Genomic DNA, 21,935 nt, shown 5'->3' with positions numbered 1-21,935 from the left:
GATCACAAAGATATGAGCTAGCGATAATTTTTTTAGACTGCAAAACTGACTGAATGTGGCAATTCTGTACAAAGAAGTTTTCAGCACAGATGTAAACATAAGAATAAATTATTGTGCTAATGGCTCTGTATCCTTTCTAAGGAGAATTCTCTTCTCTTTATTTTTCAATAAGAAATAGTAATTGCATGGCTGGATTTTTTCTTTTCTAATAATTGAATATTTTGAGGGGTTCGAGACTCTGAGAACGATGAGGTAAATTGTTATACCTCTGTTCAGTTTCAAAGGGCCCCTTAAACTCCGATCTCAGCTGTCACAATTTTGTGACTGGAAACCACTAAACCAAACATGGTTAAATACAGTCAAAAGGTTTAAATGCAGGTGAAGTCGGTCAGGTTTAACTGGAAGAAAATTACTCTTTACTGATTAAAATATGAGATACTGAAGAGCAATTCAGCCATAGATTTAGCCATACTTTCGTTACCAGCAACTGTGGAGCCAACATGGTTTGACTGACTTACATAACTCCTGTACCTCCGCTTTCCAATATTCAGTCCACACCAGCGGATTTCAAAGTCCAGAGGGAATGAATAGGTCGACATTACTTTGATGTCACTCCAGAGAGAGGTACACAGCACTGTTCGTGCTGTTAGCTTTGTCCCCAAACAAATATATGCACTTCTCCTGTGCAAAGAGGTGGGGGGTTCTCATCAGCAGTGAGAGGGAAAAGGCAAGAGGACACTTGCCAGATTAAATAATTTTTTTTGTGATCAAAAAGGGAGGCATAACAAATGTACATGTAAGATGTGGTGCATTGACTCTTCTTTTAGCTGCCATTGCTCCATTTTTTTCCAGATTGTTATTCTTTTAAAATTCAAATTCTCAGTATTCTTTGAACACTGGCAGTACTGTTCTGTCCTCTACAGTTGGGGATTTTAGCTTTCAGAATATTATTCCACCTGGAACGTAGAGGTTTTGACCTTATTTCCTAAAGGCCAGATTTCAGTAGCTTTCCAGAGTTCAATAATCCACATGGTATATTTCTTCCATATTTTAACAGTCTCAGTGTGTTCCATAACTGGTTGATTAAAAATGCAAAAAGGTTGAGATGCAGAACAGTTTGCATTTATGCACCTATGATATTTATACTTCAAATAGTTCCCTGACATTTTGTTTGGAAACTGATATGTTCTTCTTCCAAATAAATAATTCAGATAATATATTACATTTTTGTAACTCAGGAATGAAAGTCAATACTATTCATAGTGCTGTTGACATGCCTTCTAGTAATTTATGGAATAATTATGACCATATTTGGGATATGTCTGTTCCCAACGTTTCTGATTTGTCCTCCTCCAATACATCTTGACAATGTTGTTGTAATTCATGTATATAGTAGAGACTGAATATATTTAAAGACAGACAATTCGTTCCAGACAAATACATTAAAAATAAAACACAGCTGTTTGGAGCTCACTTTCTCCATGAGACCTTTACAGTAGACATTCAGTTAGTAATGAAGGAATTCTGCAATTCTACCCTTTATTCTTAGTCCATGAGACCACAAATGATAATTTGTATGGAATCATTATCTAAATCTGTTTAAGCCTCTAAAGAATTCAGACGATACATATATGAAGTGCTTTATTTCAGGAAGTGGGTGGTAGGCAGCATTGAACTTACATGGAAATAATTCTTCAACATCTTAGCTAAACTTTATAGAAACTTCGAGCCTTACTTATAATAATTTTTGCAGATTTTAATTTTCCCAGTTAAAAGAACTACACGGAAGTATAAACTTACTTACTTTTTAGTGGTTTTAATAACTCCTCTTGTATTTTACAAGTGTTTCAATCTTAAAAAAGTGTTGTTCGTGTTGAAAGAGAGAAAGTATTTCAAAGAGCAGCACAGAGAACTTTCAACTGATGTTAATGCAAATTTAAAAATGGGGAATTAGACTCAAGGGAAGAAAATCAGTGGGAATTTTGCCTTTGACTTCGTGAGGTCAGGATTTTTTCCAGGCACTGCTATGTAACTTTGGAATGTTGACTTTACACATTTTGTTGAAATTCCTGCTTCTGGAGTACGTAGCTCCCGGCTATCATTCCATGAGCCTTAGAATTTGTGCGGGCAGCAATATTACCAAGCAAAAAGCACAACTAATGCTTGTCAACACGTGTAACATTTTATAAACCCACATGCACGTTGTGATTCATTATCATCTAAAACCAGACTTCCATCAGCAGTGACATGGCTATTCACTTTGGGAAAACAGCTTGTTTTAAAAATTTCATTAGAAAGTAACAGATTTGTCATGTTCTCCGAACTGAGTAACTGAAAATATAATTAAAATATCACTATTGGGTTTATTGAGAGTAATAAGCTTAATTAACAGACTCCCTTTTGTTTAAATTGACAGTTTTCTTTAGGAGACCATTGATAATTTATTTAAACTAATTCCTCATGAAAATTAAGTATTAATTATGAAATTACTATTTCATAATGGTACCATAAAAAATGCAGATCAGATGCAGATGAAGATTGGCATTTTTAATTGTTCTTGTGAGCTACTCATTTTCTTTCATCATAAGTGAACACTGGATTACTTTCAGTGATTAAAAAGAATATTCCAGTAATATTAGAACATTTAAAAAAATGTGACTATTGTCAAAAATGTATCTTGTCACAGTTACCTGGTTATTCACAGAATTAGGAGAATAATCAGTCTCTGAAAGTTGATCAAAAACTCAGCCCAGAGAAAACATATGTAAAGAATCAGAGGTGCACTACTGTCATAATTTCATACCATTAGGTAAGTAGAACGGTTACAAAATCTGGAGTGGCAGAATAGGGAATTTTGACTAATTTTTGAGTATTTAACATAGTTTTTATGTGGTGGGAATTTTTTATATTTCTTTTTCTCTCTGGTCAGAACTTTTTCCTGTAGAAAGCCATAGAATAGACTCTCCAATTTGGGAGGATGTTCATTACTTGAATGTAACAGAAATGCAGGCAGTACAGAAATATATCTGCACTCCGTGCATCAAATATATAAATATGTAAACTTCCTGCACCAGTGACTGTTTTAGATTATTTCCATATATATAACAGCTCTAAAAATTACCAGGGACAGTGTTATTATGGGAACAATAGCCTTTTTTAGAAACAAACGGCAGAACAAATATTAATAATAAATTGTGAGGCCCGCAAGCAAAGATGTGATAGGTAATGCATTTCTTTCTGAATGCTCACATAACCAACAGAGCATTACTTTCTGTACGTTTTTGTAGACTGTAAAGTCATTACAGAAGAGCTATGCAGAGAAATGAAAAGTTAAATTTGGAACGGAATATTTCTAGGTTTTGAAAATATAATTTTGGCGTTGAGGCAAAGGAGGTCTACACCATCATTAAAGGAAAAAGTTTCAGTTTGATACATATTTTTAAATAGTTTGTTGCTGGAAAGACGAAGACTGCATTTGTAGATACTGATTTAGAATGACATTTCTTCCCCTCTAATTTACATTTCATTTGAAATAAAAATTTCAGATTCCAGCTGCATCTACTTTCATATTTTATTTCAGATAACTCCTTCCTCAGCCAAACACCTTTTCCCAAGCCTCTGCTGTGCTTCCTGTAGACTGCATCTTCAGGATGCCTCTGGGCTCTCACTTGTGCTCCAACAAACTAGGTAAAAATCCAGACGATAAAGTAGTGAATCTTAATGGCATGAAAATTCTAGCTAGACCACTACAGCGCTTCTGGAAAAATACTCCCACAGCCAAGGTCCAAGTAATGTTACACTTTCTGGAAACTCCTAATGTTGTATTGGTTAGATCTATTTCACTCCATCTATAACAGCTTTGATTTGATTTGTATCTGCTGCAGTGTTTTTCAAATGAAAGGTCCTAGCAGGATCTTGCTATGGAACCTTTTTTGTCCAGAAAAGGAATTCTGTTTGAAATATGGGGATACTAAAAGCTACAGCAGTGATCTATCCAAACTACTAAGTGCAAACTACTAAGTGCATTTTTAATTACTGTAAATAAATTAAACATTTCTTTAAAATGTAATAAGCTCTTTCTTGACAAGTTCACCTGGCTTCATTTTCACTTTAAAAATAAACATCTGTTCTTACTTCTGAATGTATTTAACAAGTTTAGCAAGTATTAAAAGTAAGATAGAAAGGTAGAAGCTTGCACAGACCAATATGAATAGGGAATCCATTTTTTCCTTTCTCTTTTGGTCTTTTTTTACATATACTTCTAGGCAATTTAGATAGTGGGCATTCATGAGCATAACAATCAAAATAAAGCAAAGAAAGTTCTGCTGCTGTTTCTCCACAATGTAACAAAAACCTTTAGAATGCTTTCTCAGAAGCTGTTATATGTTACTCAGGTTTGTGCTCTCACCAGATGCTGTACGATGAAAATATACTGCAAATAGAAAACCACGATTTTATTGTTCAGTAATATCCATGGCGATAACGATGTGAAACAAGAATGCCGCTTTCTCCAACTAAAACAAACGTTATCAGAGGACAGGCACTTTAGACTTACATGAAATGTTCACTAGATTAAAAATTCATTACGTTCATTGTAGAGATGTCTCAAAATCAGAAAAAAAAAATCTCTTCCATTATTGGATTCTTTCAAACTTTTCCTATGAGGGCTATTTTAATAAGTGTTCAAACTATAAAGTATAATTAAGGGCGTAAGAGCATCACTGCTGTGAGTACCTGGGCTATTGTCGGTACGCGTGGTTTAAGTCTCTGCATTCTCCTGGAAACACGCCGATGGTTAGAGAGCACAACTGCTTTCTCACAAGTCATAAAGTGTAAGATGTTTAATCTGCTTTCTTTTTGAAAGCCAGTCAAAATGGTGCCATTTTAAGACCTTCTGTGACACAAGTTTCGAATGACAGTTCAGACAGGGCAGATGAGTATTTGAGTGCAGCAGTTGCGGTCTGAAAAAAAATGAAGAATGTTATGGAAACAATTATTCTTTTTATCTATCTTTAAGTATGTTTCCAAAGTTTCATTTAAACTATATAATAAATAATTTAAAATATTATCGCTTGCCATATGTGAGAGATAAGATGAAATTTTTGGCAAGACTTCAGCTTTTAGAGAGCTTCCAAGTTATTAAACACTTTTTGCTGCCAGGAGTACACTTTGGAAGGTATTTACATTGGCTGTTTTTCTCATTGTTAATTCTATTTTTAAAAAAGATGGAAAAAGCACCTCAAGTTTACACCACTCCTTTCTGCTGCTGTTATTATAATGTTATGTATAAATATAGTGGCAATCGAATATATATTCAGGAGCCTGTCCTGGTTCAGTATCATCGCATAGGAGTGCTTAGGTAAGGAAGGGATCTTAGGGGGAAAAAAAATGAAAGAACATGTATGTTTTTCTGCATTAGTTGTAACGAAGTCTTCTAGGTTAAAAATTTGTTTAAAGGAGATGTGTTCTTTTTATGTGTGGAGATGTGTATACATTAATTCCCACATTAGTCTCAACTAAAGCCTGTGGAAGGTTTGTCTTTGTCCTTGGTGGGCTTTGTGTGCCATTTTGGGTAAAGATTCAGGATACTACATTGTTGCAAAGTAAGAATTTTAAGAAGGGAAGTCATGACACTGAATCAATGGAATAGCAACGGGTAGTGGTTTTGCTAATGGGTAATTTCTAGTTAGGAGAGCTGCCTGTCGTGTGTTAATTTACGTATTTCTGGATTATGTAGAAACACTGATCTGTATTTCAATATTTCTTGTACACAGATCTATTTCTTGAGAAAAAACAAAGATCCAAGTCCTCAGATGGTTTAAATCAATGTTTTGTTTTTCCTTATTTTTATGTAATGTTGAAGTCTTATGTTCAGAATTTTCCAACCCATAACTTACCTTTAAATGAACACAAAGTCAACCATGGTTTTACAAACAGTATTATGTCCTTCCACACAGTGATGCATTTCCATACCTATTGTTAAAGCCTTGGTTGCTATGGTCTTTTTAAAATTAATTTGTGTATATTATTCCTGTAGCATGTGTTTGTGTGCATTATCTTTGTGTGCATTATCTTTACATGCTGCATCTTGTTTTCCTGCTCTGACCTGAGTGGGGAACTTCTTTATTTAAATTCACCACAGCAGCTTCTGAGTTATTAACAACTCAGGCACAAGAATTTGCATCTCCCACCTCATAATGGTCAGAAGACAATGTCTGTCTCCCTGTACTATGTATTTTGATACCAGATATGATCTTTATCAGATGGTCAATACAAACTAACTTGACTCAAGTGTGAAACTCTATTCCTTTAGTGACAGTTTCTCTTAGACTTACAGGAATCAACAACAATTGGTTAGATAGAAAAAGGTATATGAGTATCTTGCAGAATTCCTGTTACAGTGAAAGAATGCAACAGAGATGGCATTTATATACATAGACAAGCTAACCCTGTAAAAAAGTTTCTGTTGGTTCAAGAACCTGCATGTCCTCACATGAAGTTACAGTTTTGTGAGAGGCCATGATAACTGCCACGTGCAAGGGTATTAGTTTAGGCAGCCAAGACACCATTTCTAAGCATAATATTTGGCTTTCCAGCATTGTCATAGCTGCAGTCTGTTCTAAAGAAAGTAGCATGAATAATTGAATATTTGCCTTCTCAGCCAAAGTGAAAAATATATGTGGTGGGAATGAGTCATAAAGAACAAAATTTGTGGCTTTTCACTCTAGAAAAAAAAATAAGTTTTATGATAAATTAAGCATACTGTTTGTTCTGTAACACAATTTTTATTTTCAGGCACTTGAGAGAAAAGAAAAGCACAGAGTAACTACACCACATACACCAAACTGCTGCTAGTCAGTAACCCAGGAATGAAGCAGCCAACCCAGATGCAAGAACCCATTTCTACTGCTTCTTTCTACCTTGAGGAGCTCTAACTCACATTTCCCATCCCATGCGGGATTAAATCTGTGCTTCAGACTCAAATACTTCAGCATTTCACACAGTCACACAATAGTTGACATTGGAAGGGACCTCTGGAGGTCATTTGGTCCAACCCCCCTGCTTAAGCAGGGCTAAACAGAGCATTTTTGAGACCATAACAAAAAATGTGAGATTTATAACCTGCTGGAAAAATCCTCTCCCTCCAGTTTTCATATGAAGCTCTTCTCCATTGCTAGAGTAATGATCTGAAGTGCATTTGATTGCATCTGACTAGTCTTTTTCAGTTATTAATGTAATTTGAAGAACTACCAGCACACCATTATAAAATGGACAAATACATTTCACACAATAATTTATAAGATCCAATTAAAAATCCTTCCAAAAAATCTCCTTTTTGTGTCCTGCCACAAACTTTTAGAAAACACTCTTGCTGTTAAGGGCTCTTTCCAATGATACAGCTGCTTTGGGGTTTTATTCATCCTTTGCCCTGAAATGTAATTGCAAAAACTGGGGATGGGGCAGCTGTAGTACATCCAGCAGTACGCATCATTTTCTCCCATGTATATTATTATGAGTGTGATACAGGGAGAACTTCAATTTTCCTCCATCACAATAGGAGTTTCTCAAAGTTGCAGAATAGGCAATATGCTAAATATAATTAATTTTGCACTACTTGATTTGTAGAAAGCAGACATCATGAAGGGAAGCTGGGACACAGATTCTATTTTCCCACATAAGACAATACCGCATTATTAAAATTTTGCATAAAGGCTGAAAATGTAAAAACCCTTTAAAAAGGCAACCTCAGGGTCTGGTTTTGTTCTGAAAATGTGCTTAATGAAAACAGTGCACTGCTCAACAAGTAAATTTTCTCCTTGAATCTGCTGAAACGTTTGTAATGCATCTAAGAAGCAATTGCGAGGGGGGGTCAGCTGTATATATTCCGGTTGTTATTGCAGGGTGAGTAGGACTGTCTGGCTGCTTACACATTGCCAAAATTTGTGTTAAGCTACAGTCAGTTACACTCTGCACATACGTAATTAAAGACACAACTTGGACATCTAATGATTTATTAGCAATATATGAAAAAGGAAGGAGAAAAGAAGGGAATAAAAGCTGGTTTATGTTACCAACGTTTTGCTTCAAGGCAGTTTCAGCCACTTCCACAAATCAAACTGGGCAACTCTTCCATTTCGTGAGATGCAGCCCAGCGAGGCAGCGTGGCAGATGGGGCGTTGTTCAGTGTAACTTCCAGTGCTGAGGTTTTGAGTTGTAGATGATTTTAGGCACCTCATTCCAAATGAAAGCATCGGGTTAAGTTCCTAGTTACCAGTGAGGTGTAGAAACACCGCTATGGATGCTGGCCCGGTGCCTCTTCTGTTGTGGCTTGACATCTCCCCAACATTTGTTCTTCCCTTTTCCCCATTAGTGGAGAAGATACATAATGCTGTGTTTGCTTTTGTAGGTTTTTTTTGTCATTCATGTCCAAAAGTCTCACTTAGGTTGCAGAAGGGAAGATTAAAGAAGTGGACCCTGAGTTCCAGTAGTGCAATTCAGCATTCAGGGCTAAGAGCATGGCTTCTTCCAGCTTCTGTACGCGCCGGTGCAGCAGGCTGGAAGAAATGGCACAATTGGTTCCACGTTTTCAAATTTTCCTATTCTGCAACACACACAATGCAGACCATCTGCTCTTCCTTTATGGATTGATCTAGCATATGTTTTAGTGACAATAACAAAGAAAAAAAAAAATAGCAGTTTTGGACAGTGGAAGACGACAGAAGAGTAAAATAATCCATATTTTAGAGTACGGTGCCTTATTTGCCATCTTCTCTGTTGTGTCATTTTGTATTCTCTGGATTATAAAATAAACCTGTGGAAAATTCACAAAACAGTGACATATAGTACATCTTCAGGATTTTTCTTGTTCTGTTAAAATCCTAATTGGTCTTTAATGAGGGTGAAATGTTGTAGGAGAGGTGTAAAGAGACATTCACTGGAAATACTTAGTTGGTATCGCACTAAGTAGCAGCTGATGATCTCCATGGGTTTTTGTCCATCTTATATATGCTTAAAATTCCATAATTGTAAAATTAAAAATGTTTCCTAATTACCTATACATGAGTAAAAAAAAAATCATGTACTTAGTCCTGCTTCTTTTGAGCAACTTTCAAAGCCTTTAACTGTAAGACTAATCTTCATGCTATTCTAAGCAAAAAAAGGCACCAGGCAATGCTTTTTATGAGATTAATGAATATATTAATACACTCTCGAAGCTTTATTTCATTTATGAATAAATTATGCAGCTAAGTACAAAGACACTCCACTTTCGGGTAAATGTAGTTTTTACTAACACCATCTAAATTTTTCAAATGTATCAGATGGCTGGCAGCTATCTAAATGATTTTTTTCTTAATTTGTTTAAGAAATCCACAACTAAGGATGACCACAGTACTCTCATGATAGCAATCAAAAGATCAGACAACATGTTCTTTGTTTCACAATAGTTACCGAGACCAATAACTACTCCACAAGATCAAACACAGTAACGGTGAAACTTGTCACACATTTGTGACTCAAAAGAGCTCCTTTTATTGCTTCAAGGGTGGTTTCATTTTTCCTTGGAAAAGCCTAGAAGAAGGCAGAAACTGTGTACTGCCGAGTATGTAGTGATAAATCAAAAGATGAGAAATATGTGCAACAGCCTGGGGGTCTGAAGCCCTGGATTTAGCCCAGAAAAGTGACAATGGAGTATCTGTCACCTTTACCTATCTCCTTTCTTCAGTCTTGGTAAAGATAATTGTCTCGAGGTTAAAATTGTGATTTCAAAGCCTATAAAATATCTAGGAACACGGTATTTATTCTCCTGATAACAGCTGCTCCACAGGTTTCTTAAGTACCGAAGGGTATTTTTTTGTTCTCTGGAAAAGGGTATTTATTTTGAGATATCTGTCTCCATGCAACTTCACGCGAGCGATACGGGTGGTTTTGAACTCCACAGGATGCCAATGCTATTAATTCCCCTCACTGCATGAATCACTGAATCACGGAATGGTTGAGGATGGAAGGAACCTCTGGAGGTCATCTGGTCCGACCTGCTCAACGCAGACACATTTGCCCAAGAATGTTTCCAAACAGCTTTTGAATATCCTCAAGGATAGAGACTCCACAGCCTCCATCAGCAGCCTGTGCCAGTGCTCGGTCACCTTCATAGTAAAGAATTTCCTGATGTTCAGAGGGAATCCTCTGTGGGGTTTTTTTTGCCCATTGCCTTTGGTCCTGTCACTGGGCACCACCAACAAGAGCCTAGATCCATCCTCTGGGCACCCTCTCTCCAAGTATTTATACACATTGATGAGATCCCCGCTGCGCCTTGCCTTCTCTAGGCTGAACAGTCCCAGCTCTCTCAGCCTTTCATCATCTGCATGGTCCTCTCTCCAGTATGCCCGTATCTTTCTTGTACTGGGGAGCCCAGAACTGGACGCAGCACTCCAGATGTGGCCTCACCAGTGCTGAGTAGAGGGGCAGCATCACCTCCCTTGACCTGCTGGCAACGCTCATCCTCATGCAGCCCAGGATGCCATGGGCCTCTTTCGAGGCACAGGCACGGTGCTTTTACCTGGCCCAGTTTTGCTCAAATAGAAACTACTTACATCTTGTGTTCACTAAGATTATATGGAGAAAGTGACGTGAGGTAGGGGAAACACTTAATCACCCCTCTTTTTTTTTGTATTTTTCTCGTTAAAATCATATAGGGTGAAGTTGAACATACTAGAATGCACGTAAGGACCACACAAAGAAGTGATGAGAAGCACACAGAATACAGGAGAAAGTGATTTTTGGACTAGCTCCTGAATTTTTTTTTCCTGATATGGTACAAGGTGTCAACAAAGGGCAATCTAGGAGTAAATGAGTGAGGCACCCATTGCCTGTTTCTCTAACTTAATTTTAACCTCCTGCCTTTAAAATCAGGGAGAATGCTGAGCGTATACTTCTCATGAGGGAAACCTAGCTCTAATTAAGTCCCATTTGAGCCCTCTATGGGTCCTGGTCTCTACTCAAATTATATGAAATGGCTTTTCACATCATTATACGGTCGTGCAAGAATTTCCAGGAGTGGATTTTAATGATCAGGACTGGCCGCAACCATGGGGCCTGGTCTGGACCAGGTCTGTTAGTAGCTAATAATTTATATGGGAAAGAATTAAACAGGCTTTATTCCTCAAGATAGCAGTTCCCAACGTTCGGACCGCAGAGCAATAAATTGTCATTGCACAATCATCCTCCGCAGCCAAGTTTTACTGGGAAACGTCTACAAGCGAGATGGCTTCCCAGCACGGGCCCTGCCGGTCGGGAAACACCGCTCGGGCCGACGCGGGGCACGGAGCCGGTTCCCAGCGTCGCCGGGGGGGACAGAAGTATTATAATTTATCCCCTTAAATAGGGAATTCCCTGCGCGGGAGGAAGGGACGGAGGGTGTGCGGGCAGCCTCACGGCCCAGCGCCTGACTGCGCTCCATCAAGATACGAGAGAGGTGCGAGGTTGGGGTGAGCGACCCCCCGCACCACCACCCCCCCCCCACCCCCCCCCCCGGCCCCGGCCCCGTTCCCGGCCCGGTCCGCCCCCCCCCCCCGCCCCCGGGCTCAGCGCCGGTGGCTCGCCCGCCGCCCCCAACCCCGCTGCCGCCGTTGCCACGGAAACGGGCTGAGGGACACCTGGCAGCACGGCGCCCCCCCCCCCCCCCCCCCTTCCTCCCGCCCGGCGGCGGCGGCGGGCGCCCCGCCGGAGCCGTGAGTACCGGAGGCGCGACCGGGCCGCCAGCCAGCTGTGTTGCCGGCGGCGGGCGGGTAGCGCGGGCGGCAGCTCCTCGGGCGGTGCCGCGCTGAGGGGAGGCGGCGGGAGGCAACCAAGGTGTCCCCTCCCCGGGCTGCCCTAGAGCGGGGACAAGTGCCCTGCGGTTGTATTCGATCGTCCCCCGAGCGAGGGGCTCGGCGGGCGCTGCTGGCTGGGCCCCGGGCCGGAGTGGGAGGCAGCGGGCGGCCGCGGTGGCGCCGGGCCGTGCCTGCGGGCCCCGCCGCCGCGGGGAAAGCGTGCGGGGGCCTTCGCCCCGCCGCCACCGCTGCCTCCCAGGTCCGCTTGTGGCCGCCGACGGCTCCGTGTGGCGGAATCAGCCGCTGTCTTTGTCTTCGGGAGGTGGCGCCTGCGGAGGTGTCTGAGGGAAACCTGGGGAGGTGCCTGAGGGCAGGGTGCGTCCCCCGTTGCAGAAGCGTTCACTCGGAAGGGAGGGGGTTCCCTCAGAACGGCTTGTTGGGGCTTCCAGAGTTCATCCCCTTTTCTTCTTGCGGTGCTTGATGCAGCAGCTAAAGCATCTTTGGGAGATCCGATTTTTCAGCTTATATGCCTCAATAGGCTCTGCCCTCTTACCGCTGAGTTACCCCGATTCAAAGAATACAGTCAACTTTCTGATACATAACTTAGTTCTCAGCCCTCCTTCCCCAGTTTCAGATGCATAACAAACTTTTAGCACAGGCTGAAAGATGTGTAAGTCACTACTGAAGAGGAGACTGGTTAAAAATAAATTCCCCCCCCCCCAAGAGGATATAGACTCACAGAATCACAGAACAGTGGGGGCTGGAAGGGACCTCTGGAGATCACTTAGTCCAACCCCCTGCTAAAGCAGGTTCACCTACAGCAGGTCACTCAGGACTGCGTCCAGGCGCATTTTGAGTACGTCTGGAGCAGAAGACCACAACCTCCCCAGGCAGCCTGTTCCAGTGCTCTGCCACCCTCAGAATAAAGAAGTTTTTCCTCATGTTCAGGTGCAATAGTAATTATTCTGTCTCTTAGTTTTTTCCCTCTTTAAAAAGCAAAATGCATAATGCTAGAAAACATGGAAGGACTTGGTATAGGTGTTAGTCCAGAATTCTCTTAGCTTCCAAAAGCTTTTGGGTTGTTTTTCTGAAGCGTGGAATCTCTTAGTTTCACTCCATAATAACACCATACCAAAGTAGGCTTTGAAGAAGTTCTTTTGAAGACCTTATGGAAAGAAGAGGTAGCTGTTACTCCAATTGTGATGGTTATTTTCTTTCTTGTTATTTCTTTGGGAAAATAATCAATGAGGGACTGTGGAATTCATGACAGAGAAGGTTTAGTGGACTTAGTTCTAACAGCTGGTAGGGTTGTAAAGTTTTGGTCACAGTCCAGTCATGGGAGCCTAGGTGAATATGTTAAGGAAATATGTAAAAAAAAAAAAATAATAAAGCACTGTAGGCTTGACTGTTGTGCTTCAGCAGAATGTCCCCCAAGCAGCAATCCCTTCGTGATTGTCTGTATTGATCATACTGAGATATATATTGGAAGTTGGAAGATCCCAAATGAAAATCCAGACTGGTCATGTTCTTTCAAATTGCCGTGGTTGGAAAATTGAGTATTTTTGCTAACATGATGAGATCCTTTTTGAATATGCTTTTGGGAATTCAGAGAATTGCTGAGGTTTTGAAGGTGTTTGGTTTGCGGTGCTTTTGGATTATTCCTCATGGAGTTGCAGTGTGGCTATCACTAGTGAGATAGCGCCACTGTTAGCTACAAAATTGACTCATGTGTCTCTTAAGCCTTTTTCCCTACCGAGGGGCTCTAAATTTTTGTAAATGCTCTCATCTTTTCGGAGCATACAGCCTATGTGAGATTAGGGTTTATTTGACTTTAAGGTCTGGTGCTAAGATGTAGATGTGATGGTCTGCATTGCAGGTAGCCTTTTGTACGCCTTTTTGTAAAGAGCTTTCAGATGGAGTTAAATAAAAGAGACATGGCAGCGGTAACTGCGCCCTAGATGATTGATTCAGGTTTGCCACCTTGCCTGATACGACAGGTAGGTCTGAAACTGTTGACATGCAGACAGAATGAGGGAAAGTGTCCCCTTTTGAAGGGTGATGTTAGAACTTTTATTTCGATTTGGACATGAGACGGAGAAATTTCCTGTTCCTCTTTCAGTACTTGATGCAGTTTTGGATGAAATTTATCATTTGGAAGATTGTTATCCACACTAACACCATACTGCAATAGTAGCCCAAAATATTTTTTATCATATTTTAAGATGCCATAGAAGTTCTAGTGAAATCAACGTAAATCACAGTAAAATTATTTTCCCTGATACTTACATGATGCCTACTGAAGCATTACACTTGATGTTAAAGGTGAGTTTGGAGTAGGAATAGAAATCCAACGGTTAAAAATGTTCGTTATTTGTAAAGTGCTAAAATCTCCTAATTTTAGGAGCTTTTAGCACTTTACTCACCTGTTCCAACTTTCTGCAGGGTTCCTGATTTTGTATACTGTTATGATCTTTGTCATGTTGCAGCACGAAACCGTTGAGTTAGATAGTATGTAAGCAAAATTAGTTTAACAGATTTTGAATTCGGTATCTCAAATGTGGACGTTAGATAATTTACAGAACGTTTCTGGTTTTCTGAATCAGTTGCCTTCACAGTGTAAATGAGAAAAGAACTTCACAGTGAATACTGAGAATATCTGGATCACTTTAGGCTCTTCCTATGTAACTTCAAAGGACTTGAATATACACAAAACTTGTGCCATGAACTGTGATGAGGTAGAAAATGCATTGCAGTAATTCTCCTAATATTAGGCATCTAAACATGCGTCTAAAAGGGCTTTCTACTGGCATAGTGGATCACTCTCATTAAGGAGAGTAAAGACACTAAGGATTATGCCAGTCTGTGCATATGGATAAGAAATTAAAACTCTCTCTCTAGCAAAAAGTGGGTGTTTATATGGCCTTTGAACTGTGTACCAGGTGTGAACTATAACGGCTTTGAGAACAATTCTGTGGTGAAGAATAAATTTAGAGACAGAGTAAATCCAGCAAAGAAACCTCCTTCCTGCATTCTTTTTGCTCAAATTTGTAATGAAATCTCATATAAAGTTTTTTAAAATGTGTGTTTTTAGCTTTGTTTGAAAATTTAAGTTGAATTGCTGAATCATGGAGCACAAACACCGAGTAAAGGTAACAGCCACGTTCCCTAGATGAAAAGTTTTATGGTTTAGGATGTCTCACTTTGGAAGGTAAATGATGAGAAAGAATTCGCTTGAGTGAGCAGCAGCTCCAGTCAGCTTGGGGATATTGTTGATTTCTTAATTATGATTACCTTTTTCATCTTTTTCTGTTGTTTTTGTTTGTTTGTTTTAATTACTTTCCTGTCATGCAGAGCTTTGTCTCAGAGCTGTCATCTTCTAAGGTTGTATTGCAGGACAGGCACAAGAATGTACTCTTAATGTAGCTGTATTGAATTGTCTCAGTTAGTCTTTCCTTTAATGTTGAATGCTTATAAAAAAGCAGTCTGAGACTCTAATTTAAAAATATTTTTCTATTAATTTTCTTTTTAAACAAGACTTCTATATAGCATCAAGAATTAATTAGCTACCAAGGTCTGAGCAGTGCCATGAAATACATCTTAGTCCAACTGAACAAGAATGTGTTTATAGTTACTCAGCACTTGATTTGGAATTTGGCAAGATCTTCTCTTCAAACCAGAAAACACACAGATGCAATTTCATGTTATTTAGTAGTGTGTATTTTTATTTCAAATTGATTGTATGATCCTGCCAAATTTTCAACTCATTTTGTTTCTCTAATCTTTGCAACTATTTATATGATGCACATAATGGCTAAAATTACTATTTAACTTCAAGTCCCTCTGAAACATGAAGTAATAAAATACATGCAGCTTAAAATGGGAAATCAAACAGATGGATCAGCATTTCAAAATGTTTACTTCTCCATTTTTTTTTTGTTTGGAAGGGCATAGTATCGGCATGTTAGGTACAAACCGTGGCTCACGCATGGCACTGTAGAGCGGCGGAGGTACTCTGTGAATAATACTGACAGCAAGGGGTTATTACATGATTCTCAGTTTGGATGCAGCGTCTGGCTGGGAGGAGCTGCCAGCACCCTGGAGGACAGGATCATTTGGAATTTGCAATGAGTCAGAGAGTAGGATGTAAATCAGTAATAACAAAGTTCTGTCGATAAGCAGAAAGAAGGTGTGCAGAGGAGAAGGAAATGCTAGGTAAGGTGGCGAAAGACCTGTAGGTTGAAGTGCTGAACGTGAAAACCAGTGTCATGCTGTTGTGATAGAAAGAAGGGTTGTGTCGGGATATGAAACCAAAAGCATTGCATAATACTTCTGTTGTTCTTTGTACTGGTGAGGCATCACCCAGAAGGCTGTGGCCTCTTTAGGGTGTATGTCTGGAAAGACCTGGAGTGACTGGGGAGAACTTGGAGGAAGAGAGTGGAAAAACAGTTGGTAAGTATAATCCCTGGGGCAGGGGTGTGTGTGTAAAAAATTAAAGGAATTTGGTCTGTTTAGTGTAGAGAAAGAAAGAGATAGCGGTTCTCAAATGTTTAAGAAGTTGTTTACAAGATGAAGCCAATCTATTATTTTCTGTGTCCATACAGATTCGACAAGGAGATTATATGATACATTAGGGTGGCTAACTAATGGCAAGGATGGTTACGTTTTGTTTAAGTTTGCCTAGACATCTGGTAGGAACTGTCTGTAAAAGATTTTAAAATAGATTTGACAAGCATCTGTCAGAAATGGTTTAGATTTAGTTCAGACTGCCTTGGATCTTTCAATCCGTGGAGGCATTAATTTGCAAATGGAATCTGTTCTACTACACTTCTGTCGTTACTAAAGAGAAAATAAACTTTCTACCTAGTTAGACACCTTCTGCTCTATCATGAAACTTTCTAAGTGGTTAATTAAATAATCGAATTCTTTTTGTCCTTTACAGGTCCTCTGTAATTTTTACTTACATTGTCCCATTCCGGTTTTGGCAGCTAGGCTTTGTCAGTCTCTTTTTTTTTTTTTTATTTCCCCTTGAGCTCTCATTTACTTTGTCATCTTTGTATCTTTTTACTAACTCCCTTTCCCTGCTGCGTGATGTATGTTTTCTAGCTTTGCCTTGAAAGCACCTTCCATTCCTTGAATACCCTATCCCCATCCTTGAATACCTGATTTTCTTTACCATTGCCAGCACCCTCACGCTTTGTTCTTTCACTTGGTTTTGTCTTTTTTTTTTTTCAATGTTGCTCTTCATTTTTTAGCACATACAAGATGTCATCTTTTTCTCCTCTGTCTGTGTTACTTCTAAAATAGTGAAGTTAAATATCACTACAAAACATAGTTTGATGGAAAGATTATGAAAGAACTGAAGGCAATCATTTTAGGTAGCCTCCAATTTAAGAGGGTTTTTTTGGTATATAAGAAAACAAAGTGCATGCTGCCACTGTATATGGTCTGCCAGTGCCTGTGCTCCAGTAGCTGTTGTCTATTCCATCCAGATTTGACAGGTGAGTAGAAATCTCAAATATGTTAAGTTTTTCCGAGTCTCATGAAAATTGGCAGCTAAGTAATGGGAAGAAAACCCCAAATTATTTCCTTATCTGAAAGAGAGGAGTTATAAATTAGCCCTTTGCATGTTCTGTAGGGTAGCAGCCAGCTGACTATTGACTCGTGTCTTGGTTATACAGCCAAGCTCCAAACCAGTCCTGGGTACGTGCCCAGAAGGGGATACCAAAGGAAACTGGGTTGGTCAGGCTCAGTGACACTGAGGGGGCTGGGCTTCTGTGAGGGCACGTTGCACAAAAATCCATGGAAAACCAGACTTTATTGATCCTAACGGTCATGTGGATGCTGTAAAATGGTTTTAATGTTTTTTTTTCTCTGTTCTTTGCAACATCAGTGAGACCATCACGTAATAAATAGCAATTATTTCAAATAATATGATAAGTCATTCATCTATTATTCCTGGGTTTTCTTCATTTTTTGGGAGAGCCTGTATGTCCTTCAAAATGTGGGTGAATCAATTCCACAAGCTCATTAAGACCTTGACCCATTCATGCCAGGAAGGTCTGAGGAGATAAGGTAAAATGAAAATGAAATTGTTTGCACGTCAAGCTAGAAGTATGATACTGTGTGCTAAATGAATTCTTGGACTTTTACGTTCTTTGTTGCAGTGTAATGGCTGATTACAGATTTTTGTGCTTAAGAAAAGACGTTGCTTCTAAGACTTGCAGCTTTCAAGTAGCGATGATCTTTCTGCGTTGTTTTTAACTACGGTTTATTTGTCTGTTTATCTGTTCTGTATTACCAAACTCTTTCTGAAATTCTGTTTGTTTGTATTGCTGAATATTAAAAGGAAAGGTACTGATGGTGATGAACTTGGTAAGGTAGCTCTGAAACAACCGAATCAGAACTAAATTATTGAGCAAACAGAGCTAGAGAAGGGAAAGGATGAAAGAATTTTGGTGTTGAAGTAAAAACATAGAAATCCCACTGTCCTACTGTTCGTCTGACCTGTGGATTGTGGGTGTGTTTTGGGGTTGGGATTCTTTTGAGACGTTTAAGATTCATGCTGGGAGCTGATAAGGAAGTGGAGAGGGGTTGGTAGCTAGTTCACAGGCTGGTTGAATTGAGTTAATTTGTTCCTGCTGAATGCGTGTTTTTTAATGCTGCTGAGAAAATTATGCTGTTGTAAGACTGAGTGTCAGCATGCCTAGAGTGCTTTTTCCTTTCCTACTATTTCTTGAAACTAGGAAACAAATAAATTTAGCCTTATTCAATGTGAACCTCATTGCAAGTGAGAAACCAAAATGAGTTTATCACAGGCTGTTGGGGGTGTTTATTTTTGCTGAAGTTTCTTTAGCCTTTTCTGGATGTTTGACTAATAATGTATTTATTATTCTGAAATAGCATTTTGAATTTAATGACAACAACAGAACTGGCTTAATTATCAATAAGTAAAAAGATAACTTAAACAGTACTTAACTAAATGGTTTAATAGAATGCAAGAAAATATGCTCTAATTATAAAAGAAAAGTGAATGAGTGAATTAAACAAGAATATGTTGCGTTATGTCTATAAATACTTGATCTAATTTTTTGTTTCTTCATTACTCTATTTTTAAAAAATGGAGTTCAAAAGTGTCTTCATTTCTAATGCTCAGAATAAGAGATGTGATTTGTACGAACATATGCAGCAATTATGCCAAAACTAAATTTCTTCAGTTCTGTGGTTACTATGGCAACCAATATTCACTGTATTTCATTTAGACATATACAACAGGATGGAAGATGGTAGGTTTAAGATTTAATAATCTTTGCAAAAATATTGTGCTATAGTACATGGAATTTTAATTACATGTAAGGGGACAGATCAAATAATAACATGCTTAGTAGCATGAACGTTGGTGGTAATCATCTTTAAAACATATTTGGATGATTCTTGTGGTAACAGAATTTCGGATGCTCATTTCTAACAATTGGCTTGAAATAGTTTTTTGCTTGAGCAGGGAGATTGTTCCTACTACTGTCAGGTCTCTTTGACCTCCCAGGAGTAAGGAAAGAGTAGTAATTCTCCTTGGAATGCGTGAGGGGGTACAGTGGTAGCTAAGGTAGCACCTTTAGTCAGAGATAGTTGTGGTTCATGTGAACCCGTGTTGCAGAATGTGAGCAGCTCTTAATAGATTTAATTCTCTCACCTATTACAGATTTCCAGTGTCCTTGGTTTGGTTTTTTTTGATCTTAATTCCCTTCTTAAAGCTTAAAGTGGCTGGTATAATGGACTAGTTCTTGGGATCTTCTTCCTGTGAAAGGAATGAAATGCAACAAATATCCTAAGGATTTTTTTCCTGTGTTTTGTTGCTTTTAATAATAATTCTAACCTTTTTGTTAGAGTTGGAGATTTATATTAGCCAGCCTATAAAATTCTGCATGAAGCCTTGTTTTCAAGTGTGAAAGCTGACTGTCACTATTACAGATTTTAATGCTGCAAACTGCTGTTTAAACAACACAGTGTACTATTTTGAAACATCTGCACTAATTGTAGGTTGAGGGAATCGTTTCAGGGATGTTAATCCCTTTCTGTATATTCTGAAGTAAACCAGGGCTGCATTTCAGTGGCTAAGAGGATTCACTGCATCACTTGAGGACAGGCAGAAATTGTGCCAGAAATTCTAGGACCCTAAAACAAAATGCTGTATTTGCAGAAAGGTAACGTTTGGAGGTCAGGAAATGATAGGATAAAATGAAGATTGCTCATGGTACGTTACCTCCTTCTGACTATGAATTAATTTATAATTTTTATTTATGCTGAGTGGAGTTTGGGGAAGGAGGAGGAAATCCAACACAAATGGCATAGTCACAGTGAAGCAGGCATCAATGAGAATGTTTTAAACACAATTCTTCTGTGATTTGGCTGTATCTGTTGTGCTTACGAGGTAAATAATCTCAGTTTGCACTTAGTTTACTGAATAGTGAATTAGAGTTTTGGTGAAGACATAAGTGTGGGAGTTGATGAGAAAACAATTGTCATAGAATCAGCTTTTTGTGAAGCATATTTCTGAATATCCCAAGACTCTGCCTGGGGAATGGCATTTATGATGAGAAACAGTAGTACTGGCTTATGTTAGGTGGGTAGAAATTCTAACATCTGGATTCTGGTCTCTTTCATTGAAAAAATTCTATCGAGGATTTTGCTTTTAACAATTTTGTGAGTTCCTCATCCTTCTATTTGAGATGTTGGTATTAGAAAATTATTTTTAGCAGCTGACAAATTATTTCTGTTACAATAAAGTACCAAGAAAATAATTAAAATGTTGTGTTTAGTTTATCTTTAGTTGTATTTAATATTATATACCATGTACATATATTTTTATAAATAAATGTATACACATACCTGATGACAGATTCACAAAGCTTTCTTTTCTCCTTCTTTATGGAGTAGCATATGGTGACTTTTAAAGAGTGTACTGTAGTAATATGACTGACGTGGTGGTTATCTTTGTCAGAGTGAGAAAGTTGGTTTGAATTCTGTAAAAGGGTTTGTGCAGAATAACACTTCCTGAAGGTCAGAGGTATATATTGCAGAATTGGGAGTGCTAACTCAGTGAATTTTGCTTGTTTTTTTCTGGATAGGACAATATAAAAGATTTTTTTTTTAATTTGTATTTTGATAGCTACAGCTGTGAACAGAAATAGTCTAATATTTTTATATATTGAGGCTAAGTTTTTCAACAGATACTAAATGAACTGTGTGCTGACTAATTCTTTTTTGAAGCATTGGAGTGAAATGATAATTCTGTCATCAACTGCAGGTTTGCCCAATCTGTTTTTTTCAGTGTGTTGTTATGTACAGTGGAGTCTTTGTGTGGTGCAGACCATTCCTTATCAGGCAAGTGACGTTCTCACCTTTTTCTTAACACATACTCGCATGTCAGATCTGTCTGTCATACCTTGTTCCGGATATATTACTGGCTATATAAGCAACATCAAACTGAAACTCTTTCTTAAGCATTTCTTCTGGATTTAATCCTTTTGTATGTAGTAATTTTCTCATCTTTCCTCCTTTCTCTAGAGCTGTTCTGTCTGTTGATACTTATTTTCTTTGATTTACTGGGAGTTTCAGATTCTTTTGTACTCCTTGTTGGAGCTAATATGGTCCATCTGGTCTGACTGTCAGGATGAGCCTGTTAGGAGAGTAGATTGTTGCTTTGCAGAGTCCAAGAAGCTGACATCCTGTCACAGATACAGTTAAAACATGCGCTTGCCAAATCAGCATATTTCTTTGAACAACACTGAATCCCACCGTTGGAAATAATTGTTTCACAAAATTGAAAAAGCCACCAAACTTGAAAAAAAAATAGGTATTAATGTTCAAATGACATGCAGGAATGGCTCATATAATACATTTTCAATATATTTCCTGAGGAGAGTAGCATAGTTGAAAATGTGATGACTTGAAACTTTGTTTGTGTGTTATGAGCTTTATTTAATTTAAAAAAATCTTCTCTGTAGCTTAAGTTTGAAAGGTTTTGTTGGCATTGTTTGGAGTTTCCAAGTCAATTAGTTTGTTAGGGTAAGAGAACAGCAATGCTGTCTGCATTGCAGCGCGTGGAAGTTCATGTAGAAGACCAGCTGT

Source organism: Leptosomus discolor, chromosome 13 (assembly GCF_034619465.1).
Source record: "Leptosomus discolor isolate bLepDis1 chromosome 13, bLepDis1.hap2, whole genome shotgun sequence".
Classification (NCBI taxonomy): Eukaryota; Metazoa; Chordata; class Aves; order Leptosomiformes; family Leptosomidae; genus Leptosomus; species Leptosomus discolor.
The sequence above is the reverse complement of the archived record's forward strand: the minus strand, read 5'-3'. Positions refer to the sequence as shown.